Source organism: Pieris rapae, chromosome 20, assembly GCF_905147795.1.
Source record: "Pieris rapae chromosome 20, ilPieRapa1.1, whole genome shotgun sequence".
Classification (NCBI taxonomy): Eukaryota; Metazoa; Arthropoda; class Insecta; order Lepidoptera; family Pieridae; genus Pieris; species Pieris rapae.
Window position 1 is genome coordinate 418,780 of NC_059528.1, and position 21,664 is coordinate 440,443.

At 31.8% G+C, this 21,664-nt stretch overlaps 2 non-coding genes across 2 annotated transcripts; one reads left to right on the top strand and one right to left on the bottom strand.

Moving 5' to 3' along the window:
* Positions 1-1,394: 1,394 nt before the first annotated feature.
* Trnah-gug lies at positions 1,395-1,466 on the bottom strand. Its single transcript has one exon. It is a non-coding gene; the product is annotated as a tRNA-His (tRNA).
* Positions 1,467-1,745: 279 nt separating this feature from the next.
* Positions 1,746-1,817, top strand: Trnah-gug. The gene has a single exon. It is a non-coding gene; the product is annotated as a tRNA-His (tRNA).
* The last annotated feature ends 19,847 nt before the right edge of the window (positions 1,818-21,664 follow it).

Genomic DNA, 21,664 nt, shown 5'->3' on the forward strand with positions numbered 1-21,664 from the left:
CACAGCTTAATGACTTATGGCTTATTGTTATGGGGTCACGCTGCTGATGTCGAATCTGTTTTCATTCTGCAGAAGAGGGCTATTCGTGCAATCTATAATTTAAAATGTAGGGAATCTCTCAGAGATAAATTCAAGGAAATTAATATACTTACCTTTCCCTCGCAATATATTTATGAAAATATTATGTTTGTATACAAAAATAGTGATAAATATACTAGATTAGAACATACGCACAATGTCAATACTCGGAACAAACGCAGGCTGCAATTTCCCCGTACTAGACTATGTAAAGTTAGTAATTCTTTTTTGGGGAAAGGGATACTCTTCTTTAATAAAATCCCAGAGGCTCTTTTATCTCTGCCTTTTAATAAATTTAAGAAATGTATTAAAGAAAAGCTGTGTAAAAAGGCTTACTATAAAGTTATTGATTATCTAGTTGATAAAAGGGCCTGGGACTAGTGCTGGGCAGGCTGCCTCTAATTAATTTGATATATTTGTTTTAAATTTTGTTTGATGATTTGCTTTTTTAAAAGAGTACCGAGAGTTTTTTACGCCGGCTTTTTCTCTCGGCCTACACCCTCTGTCTTTGCCGATGAGTAGGGATGCCTACAAGGAATTGATTGACGTGGAATAAGTGATACCTAGAAGATCTTATGTTCCAAAATAAACGTATTTTTATTTTTATTTTTATAATTTGAACGATTAAAGCCAGTTGACACGCAGCTTCAAACAAAGTATCATATAACTTTTATTTGAACATCCATCAATGAAGCGAACTCAAATCAAATCTTGATTTATTATTTATCGAAACTACTATCTTACGTATACAGTACATTTTTATGTAAACAAAATAAATGACCCAATGCCGATCGATTAATATTAAATTTATCTTATAGTCTAATAGAATGAAAATGAAAAATGAACCTCTGTCAAATATAGGGTCAATTTTCAATAATATTGAAGTGTGAAGATGACTGTGATAAAGCGATTGAATAATTTGGTCCCACCTGCTTATGCGGTCTGTTTTGTGGTTCCGGTTTCTAATCCTTGTGTGATGCACGTGATATTTATTACTAAACATTCATGAACATTTATTTAATTTCTGCACAGGTTGATGTTCTTGCAGAATAAGGAAGCAATATGGTTGTTCAAATGTAAGTTTTTATAATTACTGAGTATTTTCAGATTTACACAGTCGAACATACAAATTTAATTAATATGGGCTTTAAACAAAACTTAAAAAATTCTTGTCGTAGTATATTAACTTCCATATTTAGGAAAAAAAATAATTTAGATTATAATATTAACTTTATACACTTATATGAGGATATTTTAATAAATTCAATCAATCTACGTAAATCAAAAACAAATGCTCCGCCGTAACAGCTATTCGCTGCCGTGACCAGGATTCGAACCTGGGTTACTACGGCCACAACGTAGGGTCCTAACCACTAGACGATCACGGCTATCGGAGCAGATAAGAATTAGATAGAAATTGTAGTTCATTATAGGTTTTTTTGGTTGATGAGATTGGTTCCGGTCGCCGCAAGCGCTCTTGAAAGTTACATAAAAAGACACAATTTGGTTGGTCTCGTTTTTCTTATTTCACAACGGTTATTCGAACGATTTAAGAAGTTACACTTTCAATTATATAAAGAACGGGTAGTTGGTCATTTAATTTAGCGTAGTAATACAATTCACTATACCTTTTGAGTGATAAGTGGTGAAAGGTATCTGCTGCGATAGCCGTGATCGTCTAGTGGTTAGGACCCTACGTTGTGGCCGTAGTAACCCAGGTTCGAATCCTGGTCACGGCAGCGAATAGCTGTTACGGCGGAGCATTTATTTTTGTTTGAAGTAGAATGATTGAATTTATTAAAAAATCCTCACATAAGTGTATGAAGTAAATATAATCTAAATTATTTTTATTACTGCTTATGCTGCAGAGCTTAGCCTATTCGTAAGAATCTCTCTGTGTTTGGCCCCACTGGTGTTTACTATGTTTTGTTATGTATGTGTAAATCGAATACCTTTTGTTTTATTCCCATTAAATAGTAAGTTATTTACATTAAACAAGTTAATTATACGAGATATATAATTGTAAACTTCATCCACTTTAAATAGAAGAAAAGTGTCTTCAGCCAACAATACCTTCTCATGAACTGCATCAAAAAAGAATGAGGGGTCGTTTATGTATGTATCAGAAATATGAAACCCCAAAATCGAGCCTTGGGGGATGCCGATTGACACCTATGAACACGGAGAGGACTACATTGGCATATACTCTTTGGTTCCTTCCCTTTAAATATGATTTCATCAGGCTGGAAGCTTTGCCATCAACGCCATAGTATTGAAGCTTTCCAACGAATACATCAGGATGATCACAGTCAAAGGCCTTTGACAGGTCACAAAAGAAAGAAAAGAGACTCCATCATATGACTATTCCCAGGCGTTAAATATGTCTGAGATCAACTTCACAGCGGCATCGATTGTGCAGCGACTGTTTGTAAAAATTACAGCCAATTCAGAGCTTAATACATCAATAACGGAATTTAAAATGTCTGTTGACTAACCCCATATATCGTTACTATTTTTTAAATTAATTAGCTTGAAAGGTTTAGCGATATCATTACAAGTTATATGTTTCAATTGAAATTTAATATAACATTTGATACACATTTTTCTAGTTATTATATCGTAGTAACACGTGATTAATCCAGGGAACTAATAGGTAGTATTCAGTGATACATTTGTAAATAAAAATATTTTCCATTTAACTTTTACCTGATTCTTCGTTTATTATTTTCCAAGTAGCTTTTATTTTATGCATGCTATTTTTTATATTGTGACTGCTATTTTGCAATCTTTTTTGAAATTATTTGAATACAACCAAATGTATTTTTTAAATTCCACACTAGTGTTATATATATTCAATTATATTTCAAATAATTTTAACCTTTTTCGGCGTAACTCTTCATTTGCCCATTTGAAGAATCTTGTTTTCTCAGAGACCAATAAAGTTTTCAATAAATAATTCATAATTCGGGGATAAGTTGTCACACAGACCAAAAATTCTAAATACAACTGTACTCCTCCCTGAAAAGTCTCGTAGGCTCGTTTCTCCCCATTTCATATAAAAAAAGAAATGGCATCCTATACACCCGTGCTTCCCGAAATCTGACCAAACGGTCAGATTTTGTAATATTGGTTATCAAAACTTTCTCAGTGTGTGATCAGAAATCAATCTATAGAAAATACAAACATTTAAATGACATAGGGTCCGTATTTATTTTATCAATACAATTTGCAGTGCTGACTGTTATTCTTGTGTGGAAATTGACTTATTAAATTGCATGAACGAAAAATACTAAGCATGCGTATACTTGAATTGACATTGAAGTACCCACACACATATACATATGTATATGTGGGGACATATATATATATATCTGATAAAACAGGTCAGCAATAAAATTATATCTAAATTCCCAATTAGATTCCGTAAAATATATCACAATATTGGATTTACATTTGTAATTTATGAATAGTTAAAAAAAATAAGAGATTATATTTTTTGGTACGTATTACAAATGCAAACTCTTTGCGTTTTTCAAATATTTGGATTTAACAAAATGATTAACGAAAATTCCATTTATTTTCATTTGTTGATAAGCCGTAACGAATTTCTCTTCTATATCTCAATATGGTTTTTTTTTTATATTATAGCAAAGTAGTTACCATAATGCAATATCCAATAATATAAAAATCAAATTGCTTTTTTATTTTCGTATACAAAGGGGTTTTACATTTAAAATTGCTTTATTTTATTTTTTATTTCCAATTTATTTTACATAATGATAAATCGAGTTTTGTACGTGTTAACACTACTGTATAGTATTAGTTTTAGCCATCATAGGCCGGATCTTCGAATTTATGGAGGTAAAGACGCGGATATGGAAAAATTTCCTTTCGCAGTCCGTATGGAGAAACACAAGTATACAACACACAATGGGGTCCAGAAATTGAACTATGCTCCATTCTGTTCCGCCACTGCTCTTTCTTCCACTTGGACGTTAACAGCCTCACACTGCATCGACACTCAGCATGTGTCGTTAGAAATGGAATTACTATTTATTTGTTATAATACAACAGGTGAGCCGCAACGAAAAAAAATTCTCAAAATGATCTTGAGTCCAAACAGGCGAATTAACGAACCCATAGTTAATGACATAGGTTTAGTGAAAACTGAGAGCATGCAACTTCCATTTTACGCGAAACTCAGCTCAGTCGATTATACCACTCTCATTGGACAAGAAGCGATACATTTAGGTAATGGCTTAACGCATACTTTATTTGAAAAGGATGCAGGAACAAACTTTACTTTGAAAATGATGGATGTTATGTTGATAAAATGTAAACGTACTCCGTATGCAAATGTATATCTAAGCATATGTACAGTGCCTAAGTGCGGGGTAACAGAGTTCCTGTGTCCAGGAGATTCAGGAGGCACACTTTTGCATACTTCGGGAGTAATTGGTGTCGATGTTGGGGGTGTTAGGTGTTTTGAACAAAAGAATAGCCCGCTATTTGGAAGATGGAACTATGCGGGCATAAGTGTACCCGTCAGCCCATTTTTAGATTGGATCAGAAATGAAATTACAAGAGATTAACTTTATTTGGACATCAAATGCACAGCCATCGCAGGCGATAAGGACTCAATGGAAGTCAAAGATATTATCAATATTTGATTGGTTCCGGTCACCGCAAGCGCTCTCGAAAGTTACAATAAAGACACAATTTGTTTGTTCTCGTTTTTTCTTATATTACAACGCTTATACGACAGATTTAAGAACACAGGCACAGGTGGTTTATCAACTACTTGCCTATGTTTAAAATAAAAATAAAATACGTTTATTTTGGAACATAAATTGTCCGAAGTCCGTTGCCTATTTAACTTTCTCTTTACAAATAAAGGTTTTTAATTTGTCATGAAATGGTGAAGAATATGATAAAAGTACGATTAAATTATTTTCATCATCACTTATTCCACGTCCTTAAATTCAGGTAAAGTAATATGCTCAACATTATACTGATTTTGTTGAATTTCATAATAGTCCTTTTGATGCAATTAATATATTCTAAATGACAAAATACCATTCTTTAGAAAACGAGTTAAATTTCGAGTATCGTTAATTAAATAAGAGCAAGATTTCGATCGAATGATCGTAAATTAATTCGTTTTTAAACTCGAATTCGATTTTACGAAATTGATGTTAGCGGTAAGAAACATCTTCAATTACATTTTGGACTTCATAATACTACCAGATATTTAATAGTCAAAGGTTATTAAAGCGCTAAAAGAATGTCTTTGAAAAATAAATTGATAATTCTGTTATGTTGGCAAACTCACTGTCACTCGTAAAGTGCCTCCTACGCGTCTCCTATTTTTGGGTCTAAGACAAAACATTATGTTGTGATATTTTCCTTTGCAGTATGAAACTGCTACCACTAACCTATTGTCTAAGCATTTAAGATAATATGTTGCCTAGTCGTTACAATTACTGCACATTCCTCAACAGAAAACAACTTTATTATATGATATCCATAAAACTAATCTACGAACCACATTTCAAACGTTTTACATCATGTATTAAAGTTTAAAGGGTTAATTGCTCCTTTCCCGAGCGCATAAAACTTTTGTAATATAAAACCGAGGATAGAGAGAATGTCATTACATGGTTTCGCTTTTAATAACCACAATGAATATTACCAGTCCTGTATGCATGAATCGAGAGTGATTGTATAAATAAAAAATCTTATCTGTTTCTGTCATCCTTCAAAATCCATCGTAGATAATACAAGTGTAATTCCGAGGCATCTCCAAGGAGAACCATCCACTGCAGGCATCCGATTTGCGGATATTTCCTCCCGGCATTGATCGATCGAGGACAGAGTCTGCTTAGTATATCTTGTTATGTTTAGATAATGGATTTAGGATAAGCAAAATTCCTTTCAGATATAAACTAAGTAAGAGAACTGTCAAAACCGTGTAAGTTTTTGTCGCAACTTAAATAAAAATAAAAAAAGACTGTTACTGCGCTTTCCTAATCCAATTGCACAAAATAAATATAATTGTACATTTAGAATTCTTCTCTACAGGATATCTGCGACATTCTGCTAAATTTCTTTCTATGGTCAATCGAATTGTAGAAAAATCGACTTAATTTTTAATCCCAAAAATAATTTTATATTCAAAATACCTTGGAGGAGCTTTGGTATGGATATAGTCACCATCATCTGCTGGTAAATATTAATTTTCTTGAATGTAAAGAATCAATAATTGCTGTTTAATTTAAATTCAGATGAGCCGCCAAAGTAATCTCGAGCAAGTTAAAAGTTTAGAGGAAATTGGAATGCTCTGATTGCAAAGTCTGATTATTAGGCAGGCGATAATATTTTGTCTATATATTATTAAAGACTTGAGAATACGTCCTTCCTTACCTAACACTCTCTGTGTGGGGATAAACGAACATTTATACCTAACTATCGCTACTAGCCACGTACACACAGCCTTATATTATCATATTTTAAATTTTATAACAGATTTCGATATTGACAGCGTTGTGACCACCGTCCATGCTAAATTTAATAAGATTTCTGTAACTCTGATGTAAATTTAACCCCTTATGAAAATTATTCTAAAAATATATAAGCTAAGTTGAGAGATATTATTTACTTGAAAATATTCAATGTTCCTTTATAGATGCAGTTTTTTGTGATATGAAAAAAAATATATTTAACAGAAACTTCTTCAGAATCAATGAGCAACATAAGAAACAGACACAAGCTCATAGAAATAAATTAAATAGGCAGGTGTTTACTTTGAATTACATCGTGTTGATGATATTTCTTTAATGTCTGTGTAAAAAATGAGCTTTTATTGTTACACGTGATATATCTAAAAACTAAACTTACTTTATACTTATGCATGAAATAAGTTCGATTTTATGAAAGAAAATATATAGATTGGTGTTACGTAAATATAATTATCAAGATACTCAAATACATAGTTAAGGAATGTTCAGTTGTAAAAGAGAATAAATGTTGGAAAAATATAGCTTTTTTTCTAAATAGCATTAAAGTTGGAACCATATCAAGTCCCTGGTGAAAGAACTTTGACATCATTTCTTATAAAAGTGGTCGGTAAATTGGCTTTTAAAATATTTAAACGTCGTGCAATTTGCTTGGTTTTTGTGCTCGAAATCAGAGAAGAGGTTTAATTGAAGCTTCAATTCCAGAAACTTTCTCCTTTATCTATTAGCCAATTCTGAAATTAGAGAGTTTTAGTGGAATTACGTTACAACAGAAAATATGGGATGATTGTCTCTGTAGTCTTTTTAGTTGGAGTAAAACTGACATCCATCGGGGTATACTCACAAGTCTAGCAGCTTAAAGTACATAAATTAAACAATCGTGGTATTTCCAGAAGTTACGTTGGAACTATTTACACCTAGAAAAGTCTTTTTTTCAAGCAAACCCCAGAATTTTTCCTCTAAATCCGAGTAACTATTTTAGTGTATATTTCTTTCATTACTTTACTTTTAGATACAAGTTGCCGTGGGCTAGAACGGCATAACAAAGTAATGAGAATTTTCTCATTGTTATAATTCATATTGTTTTATATTCTATACAAATTTTACAATAAACGTCTTACGAATAAAAAATCTCTATACATGCGTTATAGCAAGATAGTCATTCAATCAATAGAGCTTATAACAACAAGGCACCTCTTTGACGAGTATTAGATTTATATTATATAGATGTGTATGGGTCGAATAACTAAACAACCCTTATTTTTGTTACTCTGGTGGTTACGTTACGCCGTGTTTGTTGTGTTGTCAAAACCTCAAATTATTAAATGAGAGAGTCCGAGCCCCTAACTGCCAAATTGTGCAATAGTTAGGCAGTGATCCAGTGTTTGCAGCCTGAGCATGAAACAAATTTAGGCAGATGGCTGAAAGACATGAGCTCAAAATGAAACGACTTGCCAAAGCTCACAAATGGGCTAGACAGGAGCAATTTTATATATTATTAAGATGCAGCAATACCATATGAATCCGAAGATGTTCCTCTATACTGCTGATAGGAAATAGACTAAAACAGTCTCGGCGAACTGAGTATGCGCCTGTGGAAATTACATTAGGGCGAGGCCTGCATCATGTATGAGATATTGCTAGAGACAGTAAATACACCCCGAGCGCTCTTGAATTAGGAGTTGAAATAGCATTAGTCTGACCTCTTAAGCATTCTTTGAAGTAACAATGACATAATATACATACCCACATAACCGAGACATGAAAATCATTTTAAATTAAAATTGAATTAACGCATTCTTCATTTAAAATACAGAGGATTAAGATTGGTAAAATATTATTCGTATATAATTTGGATTGGAACTGAACTAGACGGTATGAAAGCACACGGAATATATTGATGGTTTATATAAACTTAACTTATAAATGTTAGTTTAAGAGATTAACTAATCTAAAATAAACAATTGCGTCAAATTTAATAATATACTTACGGCCAAACCCAATAACCTATAACAATCCATTTTTGACCATCTGAGAAAACAACTTAATCCAAATATTGATAAACGTGTGCCAATAACCAATCGACGGATTGTAATAGCGATCTTTATATACAAGCTATCCATGGTAGGCCGGATCGGTGTTTGTGGATAGGCCTTTGTGTGAAAATGACAGTTCAACTGTGCCAATATCCTATCTTAAGACTTTATATTATACCAGTTTTTAAAATAATTATAAAGCCATTTGATAAGTTTAAAACATAGACATGCATGTTTTAATATTATTTGTACGATTTTATTTACTTTATATGGTTTATATTGATTATCAAATATTAGTGTAAAGAGCGAAGAGATTGCATTCTATTCGTCGCCAAAAATGGATTGTCTTCGTAGGGTTTGGTCATTGGGATGCAGATAGGAGATCGATCGACCGTCACGGTCTGATCTCAGATTGTTTTCAATCTGAGATATATCTCGTATTGTATTAAAACGAGGTAGGACGGATCAACCTAAACAACTCTTCAGAACACTGAATAATTTAGTATTCGATTGAATTGACACAAACGCATAAATCCAGATTGCCATCAAATGTATTACCACGGACTTCCTATTAGAGTATTAGCATCAGAGTAAGTAAACACAAACATTGCTCAATTTGAAACAGTCTGGAAACACTCCAAGCTTTGTAATGAAGCGACAGTAATTTAGTTTCACTACAAGTGATGTGCAGTGTCGTGAAAAATTATGTCTGCAATTTCAAACGGAGTTTAAAAACATTCAAATGTATGAAGACTAATATTTTCAAGAGTACAGTTAAAAACTTCATATAAATGAAAAACAATGGACACAACATAGCGAATACTAACTTTGCAGTTACCAATAGTAAAATACTTCCTATGAAAATCTGCATATTGTGTTATATGTATTATAGCTCGGACATTATTTTAAGGCGCTTTAAAAATCTTGAAATGGCGAAGATAACTTCATAAATTTCGTTCCGTGCCGACTAAGTTAAATCCTTTAGATTATTAACTCCATAAAGAAACGTTCATATTTGATTTTCTCTCTCTCATCAGGCCCAATTTTGAATCAATGTTTGAATGATTTAATAATATTATCTTTTTTCTACATCTATGTATAACCTATTATTACTATTTTCAATTTATCATGTCTCGTTATTCCATGTTTTATTATTACAAAACAGTTCTTTATTTTCTCATAAGCAAATTTTATATACAAATTACGCTTTGAAGCGTTCTTATTTTTTACATATATTATTATTTAATTATACTTAGTTCCTTTCGTAGTATATATATTATATATTCGTATTATTACGAAAAAGAAGACCTACTGTTCCCATACGTGGTATCTGAAATTTTAAAAATAAATAATTATATTGGTTTGTAAAAAAACATAGAATATACTTGTATAAAAGCTATCAAGCGGATAAACGTGTAAAATTAATATATCATAATGAAGTTCGTTAAAACGAAAATTTAAGCAAAAGACAATTTGGGGCATAAATTCATAAAGTTGTCTCAGCCGCGGGCCCACGGCTTACAAAGGCGGGCAATTATACTACTGTGTAAATACAGAGACTTTCATTGTTAATTCGCTAAGAGATTTTGAGACGTCTGTTATACCTTTTAGAAACTTTGCTAATCCTTGTAGCCATATATTTTAGCAAAACCTATATTAGCCTTATCAATATTGGCCTTTAGTTGCGAATTACGAAATTAGGCTTTTTTTAATTTTAATTTTAATTAATTATTTAAAAAGTATGTATTAAAGGAGTTTCTCATTCACAAAATCTTAGAAAATAAAGTTTAATTCTCTACATGCACTTTCTTCAATACCAAAAAAGCGATACCCGAGCGAATCTTTTAGGAACCTACTTGATTATTCGAAATTCAATTACCTTTGAACTCTCGGGAATTAAAAAATAGCAATTCCCTGTGCTAGTAGAGAATTACTTTGAGAAATGTGTGTTTGAGTTTTATTTATGAACTCTAATTGAATAGTTGAGCGATATTAAATAACTTGAGGCAAAGTCTTGAACTAAATTGTGAGGTGTATTGAATTGTACGAAGTTTATATTTATTATATTATATTTATAAACCACTAGAGACGTGCCTCCATGATTTATAGAAATATGTTTTAGTACTTTTAATCGATATACGAAGGCGATAAGCCTTAAGGACAAATGATAACATTTCTAAAGATCATCGTGGGGGTTTCAAACTTTAACTTTTAGCTAAAACTTTATATTTACGAATATGTCGATAATATTAATTTAAAATAGTTTAGTTTAATTCAGGTGTACTAAGTCTGTGCCTTCATTCAGTTATATAAATGAAATAATTGCTGTTTGCGTAATTGTGATAGTTCGAACGTACTATAACCAAAAATTTTGTCAAAATTTTACCTTCTCGTATGGAGACATATATATTCTTTATACGTAATTACACATCAAACACTTATTATAAATTAACTTTTACCATTATATTATTCGTAGGTGTAGACTATTTATGTTGTTGGATTTAAACCGACAGGTTTAGCCAAGAGCTTCACTTAATGGCGAAATGTATAAACTATTGACTACTTTTGTATTCCTGGAAATGTTTTTCATCGTAAAATAATGTATAAAAGTGAATCTTGTTTGAGAAAATCCCCAAAGGATTTCCTCAAAAATATAGAATATATTAAAGTATATATTATACGTTTAGCATTCGTCTGAATTTAGGTTATTGCGTACCTTATGTATCAGTAATAATTTACTTTGATAAGTAGCTAAAATAATACTTCATATCTAATATATTCAACTTTACGGACAAATTTGTTTTACATAAAATTGATAAAACATTAAATACCATTCAGATAAATTACCAAAATAGCAGAATAATGTTACACTTCCAAGATGTGTAGCAATATTAGGGAAAGAACAAACACGTGAAGCTGAAACTAATTAATTACATTGCAATAAACAGTTTCACAATGTATAGCAGCGAGGGAGACATTCCTTCCTGTTAACTCAATTAAAGTGTGTATTAGGTATAACATAGTACAACTTATAGGATATATGGTGTGCTATTTGTTTAAATTTTATAGGCCTTCTAACGTACATTAACATACACACAGACACAAAACAAATTAAAAATTCTTCTTAAAGGCATAACACGCAATAACACAATAACAAAATTACACAATTAATCTAGTAATAATTAATGGACGATAAATAGAAAACTAAAATAAATTACTAGAAAACTACTAAAAACTAGTTTGGTCCCTGTGTACCTACTGTCAGCATTTCCTCTGTATTGCTATACTTATTCGTTGAGTTAGGAAGGCCTCAGTTCTGGGGTTGCTGGTACTACCTGCCAAACGCCAGCTTAAATCTTTAATTATAGCACTTGTCCACTTGAAGCCCACGGCCCAAGTCTGTACTTCAAAAGTGACCAATTCAAAGTTGTAGGATATAGGCCACACAATGGCTGGAATGTTGACGAAGGCCAGAGAGTGGCGGCTATAAAAACGATATGTAGTTATACAATTTTGGATATACAGGTCATGGTGTCCAAGGCTTACTCAAGGATACTTATGGGGAGTTCATATGGGCACTCCTAAGTGAACGCATTTCAGGTCCAAAAAGATGCCAGTGTATGGCGAAGGTTAAGCATAAAGCCAATGATCGGCTTCCCTTTCTTTTTGTAGTTTTTTTTGATGGATGGAAGGATGTCGAGCTTGAAGCGGGGGCTGTGGGGCTGGGTCTACACTCAAATCCCTCTGTTATTCAGAGGGGTAGCAAGACCACACCCACTAAAACCGAACCGGGAATCGAACCCAGTACCCCTCACTAAAGCAGCAACATTCAATGAACACTAGGCTATAAGGCATGATCGGCTTCCCTAGACTAACCTAGCCTAGACCGACTCGCAGTCTGTAATTGAGGTTAGACTAAGTTTAAGACTAAGAGAGAAAATAAGTTTTGGAATTCACTATTGTATGATTTGCTTATTCTGTGTAATATCTTCTATATACAACATCTCACCCCACCTATGACCATACAACACACATAAAATAGAATTATTTAACTAAAAACTGAATTTGTAGATATTTAACTTAATGGCTTTAAATAGTATTAAGCTAAGAATATTACATTTTTATTTCGTTTAATCCCCATGTCAAAACATGAATAAAAATTCAGAATCTAAAAAGATTTTATTACTTTATAATATTCTTGCTATAAATACAAATTAGTTACAAGGCGACACAGCTTTTATACGTATTTTATATAAAAATATTCAAATTTATTAACACCACATAACAATTGAATCATATATATATTTCATTTATTACATAGCATAATGTATAATTACATGTACGTGTTTAAAATAAAAGCCTTCGTAAATTTAGTTCAATCTTCTAAATCTTCCCAGGATCTTGATATGATGCTATTAGATGGTTCTTAACTCCGGTAACCTAGCTTTATGATGTCAAAAAACTCATACAGCTAGATAACCAAAGACAATTAGCCAATCTATATAATCTTCTTTCGACGAAACTCTTCATTTCCTACGTCAAGTCCTTCTTGTAATTGTGCTCCGTTGTACACAGATTATATTAATGTATTCATCTGCAAAAAAATGTTTTTCACAATATTGATATTATTAGAAATATACACCGTAAATGTTTCATTATAATTTGAAGTAAGCTCTTATAAGTCAAAGTTGAGTAGCTTGCGGTGTGTAGGATTAGGATTTATGTGCATAGTGTGAACACACGACATATTAAAATTATATTTTATAAGTCGTTGAAATGACAAATATTTTTTTTAATTACGCTACTTTGATACATTTCGCAATCCTTTTTACATTGGAAAGAATTGTGATCTTCTACAAAATATTTTTTAATGTAGGTAACAAAGAATCCTAGAAGCAAAAAAAAACAGTTCTTGATTAGTCAAAATAAATCGTTTACGACTTGTACAATATTTTGTTAAGGCACCTTAAACACACATTGATAATAATGTTTAATAACAATGTATACAATTAAAGCCAAAACTTATCTTTGTTTAGGCTACACTTAAGTATTAATAGGTATACAGTATACGGAAATATTTACGTTTTCGAAACACTACAAACACTTTGACTAAAACTAAAACCTTCGTCGGTTTGTATGTTAAAAATAACTTGACAAAAATAAACTCTCAATAATTTTTAACCTGTATCGAAAAGTAGGTTTAAACACAAACTTAGCCGATTTCACGATACTGATTCTTATCTCTTCACCTAACTATTTGTGTTTTTAACTAGAGCTTAAAGGTTTTTTCCAAAAATCGAATATAAATGTTTATTTTTTTATGGATGTTGGATTGAATTTATCTCATGAATTTTTCCTCTTGCAGTCTGAAGTTTCCACTTTCATGATTGTACCACGTATTGAATGTGAATTGTTTGATTTTCTACGTTTTCTCGACAGCCGGCAATCTGAAATTGAGAACAGATGTTTTTAATATTCAATTTTGACATAAATATTTTTTACGTAAATATTTATTATCTGCATATAATAATGTATTACTGTACTATGCAAAGTTTCGTTACATCCTACATGGGCATAAATTATTATTTATGTTTCACGAATAATTTCATTTAACAGAGACGTATAAGAATTCCGAAATTAATTTTTTTTTGTTTAGAGACTAAAGTAGAGCTTGATGGCATCTTCCATTTTATTAAATCTATAGATAATAAGAAACTACACTTTAAACTCATTGACTAAGATCTTCGGTTTGAACTTATAGACAACACAAATGCGAATAAATTAATCATGAAACGTTTAAAACAAAATTGGGAAGAGAGCACAAAGGAGACAATAACCAAAAGTTTCATTAATGGCGATTAGATCTTGAGTCCTGTAGATCAATTAAAGGATGCCTCGTAAAGAGACCCGAAGCTATTGTAATTTCATTCTTTACATAACAAAGGACCAAACGCAATTTCTTTTACATTTTACATTAATCAGTATAGAGTAACCGTGTATTTATTATTTACATTAGTTTTTTTTACCATTACGAATTCACTATATATAACTTATGGTGAATTTGTAAAGATCAAGCACAAGTCTCAAGACATGACATGTTTTGTAGTTATTTATATTGCACTTAGAGATATTCTATTAACAAGAATCTATTATTCTATAAAGTACATAAATTTAATCAAAGTAACCCGCACCTATATACATTAACGTTGACGTTTATATGAAGAACCTTATATAACAAAACCTGCTCACTGACTGCTAAGTATTAACAGCAAATTTATTAATTCAACAACGTAGCATTAAAAACGTTTCCTAGAATTCAAATAGCGGATGACCTTAAACACATTTCTGATAAACATTTCAAAACAAACAACGAGAAAAATCGCATGAATTGACTAAAAATGAACGTTGAATAAGACATCGCATCTACCTCTGAGTGCTAATGAGTTGTGTCAAGAGTCAAGTGTTCATAACATTGTTAACTAAATATATCAGTAACCAGAATACATAGACCTTGCTTCTAGAGCAAATCCTTAAAGGTCGCAGAGATATACCGCGGTGTTTTGATCCAAGGATGTAAACAGTGATTAACCGTGCTGTTAAAACATCACATGTCACTTTTCATCTTTATACTACAGCGTTTTAGTTTTTAACAAAAAAGGTTTTGAGAGGTCAAACTACGTTGGTGTACAAATGACCCTGACAACGCGGAAAGGAAATAACTGTTGAATTTTCCGCAAAACTTTTTAATACATTTGAGGCTGTTGTCGGAATTAAGGTTGTTTCCTTGTTTGAATAGTCAAATTATATAATAACTTTATATAAATGTTTCAATCTACTTAAACATAATGTATTAGATAAATCACATACAAAGTACTTTTGAATACTAAAAATTACTTTAGCAATACTAAAGAAATGTTTCTGACTGTAAATGCAATAAAATTTTAAACGTCTGAATTATACCAAGAAAGATTTACGTGTCCGACTATTACGTTATTACTATGAAGAGCCATAACCGTTACATCTAGATAGACTTTATAATAGGCTAAAACCTAGATTCAGATGAACGTGACTTAACTCAGTTTGCAAACTTCCCACGATTTCCAATTAATTCCTTGCTCGTGGTATTTGAAATGTAAAACATATTGTTATCATTTCATACAGCAACTTTGTAAGTATTGTAACAAATTAATTAAGAAACAATTTTTTCTACGCTGTGTCTTAATTTGAATATGAATGAATTGATGATATTTATCCGAAAATAACGTTCTTATCGTTGCTCAAGTTGTTATCAAAGCGTGTCAAAACTTAGGTATGTAAAATGTTAATGCGAAAATTTAAAGACATTTTTAAAATGAGAATAGGAAGCGTCTCAAATGGGATACAAGAATCATTTTACTCTCAATTTCCTCAGATTTTGGGCTGTAGCTTTTATTTTCTTCCTCCCTCGTAATCCTAAAACATAAAGTGACAAAAGAATAACAGTACAATTTATTTCTATTTAAACATACACAATTCAATTCCTACAAGTTATCGAAATCGAACTCGGTCGTCACGTCCCCACAAGGCAATTCCGACAAAAACGCCTTATTCAAGTGACGTTCGCACTGAATACAAATAAACACTGTTCACAGAGTCGAATTCAAATCGTACTTTTTAAAACACACTTCACGCAAAGCGAAGGACGAAATGCGTAACGCCACTCGTGATATCCTGCTATTCTGGAATATGGCCATTGTTTTAACTATTTATATACATTATTTATTCATTACGGCTAATTCATATACTGAGTAATATAGAAAGTTTAAACGTGGAACAAATTAAGCAACTTGTAGCGTCTGTTTCTGTAGTTTCTTTCTTATGTTTACAGTAGAACGCAGATTTTTTTAACCACACTTCTCGAATCGTTTATCTAAAATATCTTCTTGATATTTTTGAGCGTTAGTCAACTAAAAATACCAATTTTAACACAAACGGTTAACGTTTAATGGAATATGAGTGATACAAGATAAAGTGGAGAGTTTTTTCTCTCGGCCTACACCCTCTGTCTTCTTTGCCGATGAGTAGGAATGTCTAACGATTCAAATTTAATGTACCTTAAATTCTACTAATACCTTTATAATTTACAGTCCAATGTGGAGTTTACCATTTAATATATGAACTGTATAAATGAGATATACTGCATTACGTTCATAACACGAAATCAGGACGGTTGCTACACCGATGCTGTAACATAAATAATTGGCCAATTCCGAGCTGTGCAATATCACTTTGTGACGAGATGGCGACGGAAGATAAACTAGAATATTGGTAACATCGCACGTCTTACGTTTGTGTCATATTTGTACAAACCGAATAATATCTCATGTTTGCTAATCTAATATTTGCAGAAGTTTCAGAACAAATTCTAAAAAAATAATTATTGAAGGTAATTGCCATTAGAATTAATGGCTAAAATTGATACTGCTGTGTGTGGCTGCCCTTGGGACATGCCAGAGAGGTCTCAAGTGTATTGTCGTCCTTTTAAGAATTGGTACGCTTTTATCTTAGAAGTCGTCGATTATCTTTTCTTATCGTCGATTTGGTGCGGAATAACTTGAGTGGGCAGCTAATTCCTCAAAGTGGTAAAAGTGCCAGCTTATCATGTCACTTGCAAGATTTTACTACATAGGTGCACGTTTTAATTAAAGAAGAGTGGCTATTATGGAGCATATTGTTATTGAAACGAGCTAAAACCACTGAAACGTACGAAAACGAAACGAAAAAACTTTTAACGAACATTTTATTTAAAACTCTCATCAAACGTCTTCTTGTTGGCTGTAAGAGTGTTCTTTTCTTATATAAAATCGACTGCTATTTTTCTATATGCCAAGTAATTTATGAGCGTAAACCTCGCCCCAGGTACCAGTCTAGACAGACAAGAATGAGAACAGTCGGCCAGTTATCGTCGTTATTGGAAAAGTGCCTTAAAAGGCGGAGCAATTGATGTTGAAACTCGTTATGGCTAACCAGTTTACAGGCGTTGCCATGAAAGATTTTAAATTAGGTTAACACACACCCAAAGCTAAATGTTATAAACAACCGTTTCATATAATTAACAACTTTGAAGAAAAAATATTGACTGTGTATCACTTTTCTAACTATAACTAACTGTTGCAGACTTGAACAATTATGTAACTAAATATTTGTAGTTGTACTCAGATGAGGATTCCTAACATATGCCATAAGAACATTGGACGATGGTAAATTTGAATCAAAGAATTTCTCTACTATCTATCTATATATCACGTGAATTATGATGCAAAGGTACAAGGAAAATAGAGACGAAAAATAACCAGTAAATTGGAATGACTTGTATCTACCATAATTAACGTAGGATGGAATATTTTAACATTATATTAGCACGCAATATCGTTCATTCATCATATAACTTAATGTTAACAAATTAATCATTCGTTGGCCTATACTTTAATTTTACTAAAACGTTAAGATAAAGCATTGCTACAATCTATAAATAGCTTTAAAGTTAACTAACCTGCCACCGATTATATTGTATAAATATTTATAGGTTAATATGGTTATTCGAGTTAAAATATGCAATATGTCTGAACATATGAAGTGAACGCCTCCGAGCATAAAAAACTCAGTCACGCTCTGAAGAACTGAACACAGCCTTATGAAAAAACAAATTCCTAAATGGAATTAACGTTTTTGCAACGTTAACATATCTTCGTGACAAGCTCTTAATATAGCCTTTGTTTTTAATACGTTCCGACCACATTTCTCAATGGCGTACCAGGTGGTTGGAGCGAACGGAAACAGGTGAAACGTAAAATTATCAATTACGTGTTAATATTTGAACCTGTTTTCAAAACTTTTTTAAGCATCATACACAAAAGGTGGCGGCGAATTACTATATAGAATTAACTTTTATAACTCAAGCTCAGTGTAACATAACAATGATACTATTATGTTTCAAACTACATATTTATAGACGCATTTGCAAAACAAGCCCATCTAAATAAAGGGCTTTTTAAAGGCAAAAAAATTGATATCTAATAACTTTATGTAACGATAGTACACACACGTACCTTATTGCACTATTTCACTAAATAAAATGTGTAAACTTCACTAGTGTTTGAACAAGACTGACCGAATATCTTGGCCTGCCTCGGCCACGCGGTAAATAGCCATCAAGCCAAAAGAGGGGAAGAATAATACGCTTGGAAGGATCCCGTGATGGCACATTTTGTCGGCAGGTGTACCCGTATACCTGCGCCAAATAAAGAGATACCTGCGGACTGTTCGTGATTTAATACAGAATATTCTCGAAGAACTTTTATACTAATTGTACGTGGTATTTTGTCAGATTATGCCTTTATTGTAATCATATAAATCACAAAAGAGGCTTTGCAGATACCAAATATATTTACTCCTGAATGAAATATGACGCGTTATTGAAATAATACATATAGAATTTTATATAAACAAAGATTTAACCTTTATAAAATCCCTTAAGAACGGGTTACTTATAAATTTTAATACACGTATAACAATAGATATACTGGGAAAATAAATTCTTCCCGAAATCTCTTACATTGCACCTTACAGGTACGCTTTCGGCCTTTATGATGTCGTTCAAGGGCATTAGGTGAGTTAAATAGGAGAAATAAGCTCACGAAAGCTCACTTACGAGTAAACCAAATTGTCCCATCTAATTAAATTAAAATTTGAATCGTTTTGAAATAAAGTGATTAAACATTTAAAACACTGTATCTTTAATAAAAATCAAGTATCAAACAAATTAAAATAAAATAAAACTTATTATTTATGATAAGGATAAAATCAAGTAATAAATAATTTCCTTCTAAACTTGTCAACAGTTTGAAAGTCAAACAAAAACATTGAACTTTTCTGCAATGGCCCTGAGCTAAAATGTTAGAATAAAAATGCAACTGACACTCAGGTCACCCAGCATTAGGACAAATTCAAGGCAAACTACGCCGGTGACAAAATTTTAATGACATTATTTACATATATTTGGTATAAAGACTATTTTGCAACTTGATGCATCTGCTACTCAGAATACGTTCACTCAATCATCTACGGCCTCGCAAAATGATAAAAACGAACGGTCTCCTTTTGTTTCCTTTCATTTATATAAATATGTATAAGATTTTTTATTCACTATTATGGTTTTTGTATTTGTAACGTATGTATTTTAGTTTCATGTTATGGTGACAAATCATTAAAAATAATCTATATATGAAAGCGTGTTCCGCTTAAATTTTTGATGATTATATCTTATTCTTTTAACAGCCTTCATAACATCGTGAAGTTCTATGAAATACGGTGTGACATTGTCAGAATAAGAACCTTACAACAAATATAACAACGTGTCAATAATCCATTGTAAGCTCAAAAATCACAATACGACTTATCTTCAGGTTTTACGATCACTCGAAGGAGCGAGGAGTTCTTAATTGTTGTTCTTTGTTCAAAGTCACAATTTAACCGCGCAGTTGAAGGGCTTTCTTTTAAATAATGACAATAGGACGTAAAGCAGGTAGTAACTTTTGAAGGCTCTTAGGAAGGATAATGTTTGCTTTAGGGACATGTAATTAAAGTTTCCTTATTTTGAAGTGGGTACAGACAAAAGACTTGCTCGTTTAAAACGTTCATCAAGAATAATTTCATACCTGTGCAATTTTTTATGAAATATGAATACCATAGACACTCAAGCAGACATATTTAATGTTTTTAAAATGTTTAACGATAAAAATTACGTTAAGAGAAATCTTGGGAAAACCTTTGTAGGAATTTACATCCGTACAAGTTTTATGAATTCAAATTGTAATAGACTTTTATATATTAAAATTATATTAAAGCTGTAAACTCTAATAAAACCATTCCCAAAAATATATCAAAGCGAAATAAAACTTAATTAGATTTGAACTATTCTGATACGTTAAACAATTCAGGTCTTGAAATACCAACACAAAACATGTATTAAAGAATCATAAATTTTAATGTATCAGAGATGATCAAATGCAACCTTATTGCGTCGAAATAAAGATCACGACAGCCAGCGTGCGAACAGCCGATTCAGACATAGATATGACTGTATTCAGCCAGCCCGTCCTCAGATCGTGATCATACTTCTAATGCACTATGAAAAACTGAGCTATCCATTTTTTAACATTGTTGAAGGATAAATAATATTTGTATATTACATTCGTTATTCGTGTTTTACATAAACGAATATTTAAATTAGTTTTTAATGTTTAAAATAATATAGAATATAGACTAAAACAATCTCTGTTTATATATCTACCGCTTTTCTGTATTTTAAAAGGGCAATTAAATATCAAACTAATGCAAATGAGAAAAAAATTAAAGCAATTTGAATTGAATTTTGTTAGACAATGCTAAGGCAGTTTCACATGTTGCTTCACGGTCGGTGGCTATGTAAATGGTGTGTACTAGTTGATTCATCACGAAAATACTGTTAGCACAGAACATTGACATTAAACAATAGAATAGAAGGCTCCAACTTATTCATTTCGTAATAACAAAGATGATTGGCGTGGGTCGACGCACTCGAATATACAGAAAGAATATACAAATAATTATATCTATACATAAATTAATAGTGCTGTGCATTAACAAAACAATTTTATTTCACAACTTAACAATATTGTTTATTTTTAACATCTCTTTCTTGAAAAAAATCTATAGATATTTACTAATAGGCATAGGCTTCTCACTGAAACGGAGTAAATTAAATAAGAACTGTGTTTAATACAAGACACAACTGGCTTTAGAAACGTCAAAATGATTCAATGGTGAATTAAGAAAATATTTTTCCGGTAGATTCTTAAACTTAATTCCAAAAGAGCTCTAGAAGACTATAGCCTAAAAAAATAAAAATTTTAAGATATAAATACATCACATTTAAGTCCTGTATTCAGATAAAATAACAAATGACAAGAGGAAGCAATTTCCCCGAGTCAAAGAATGAGGTTTAAATAGAAAAAT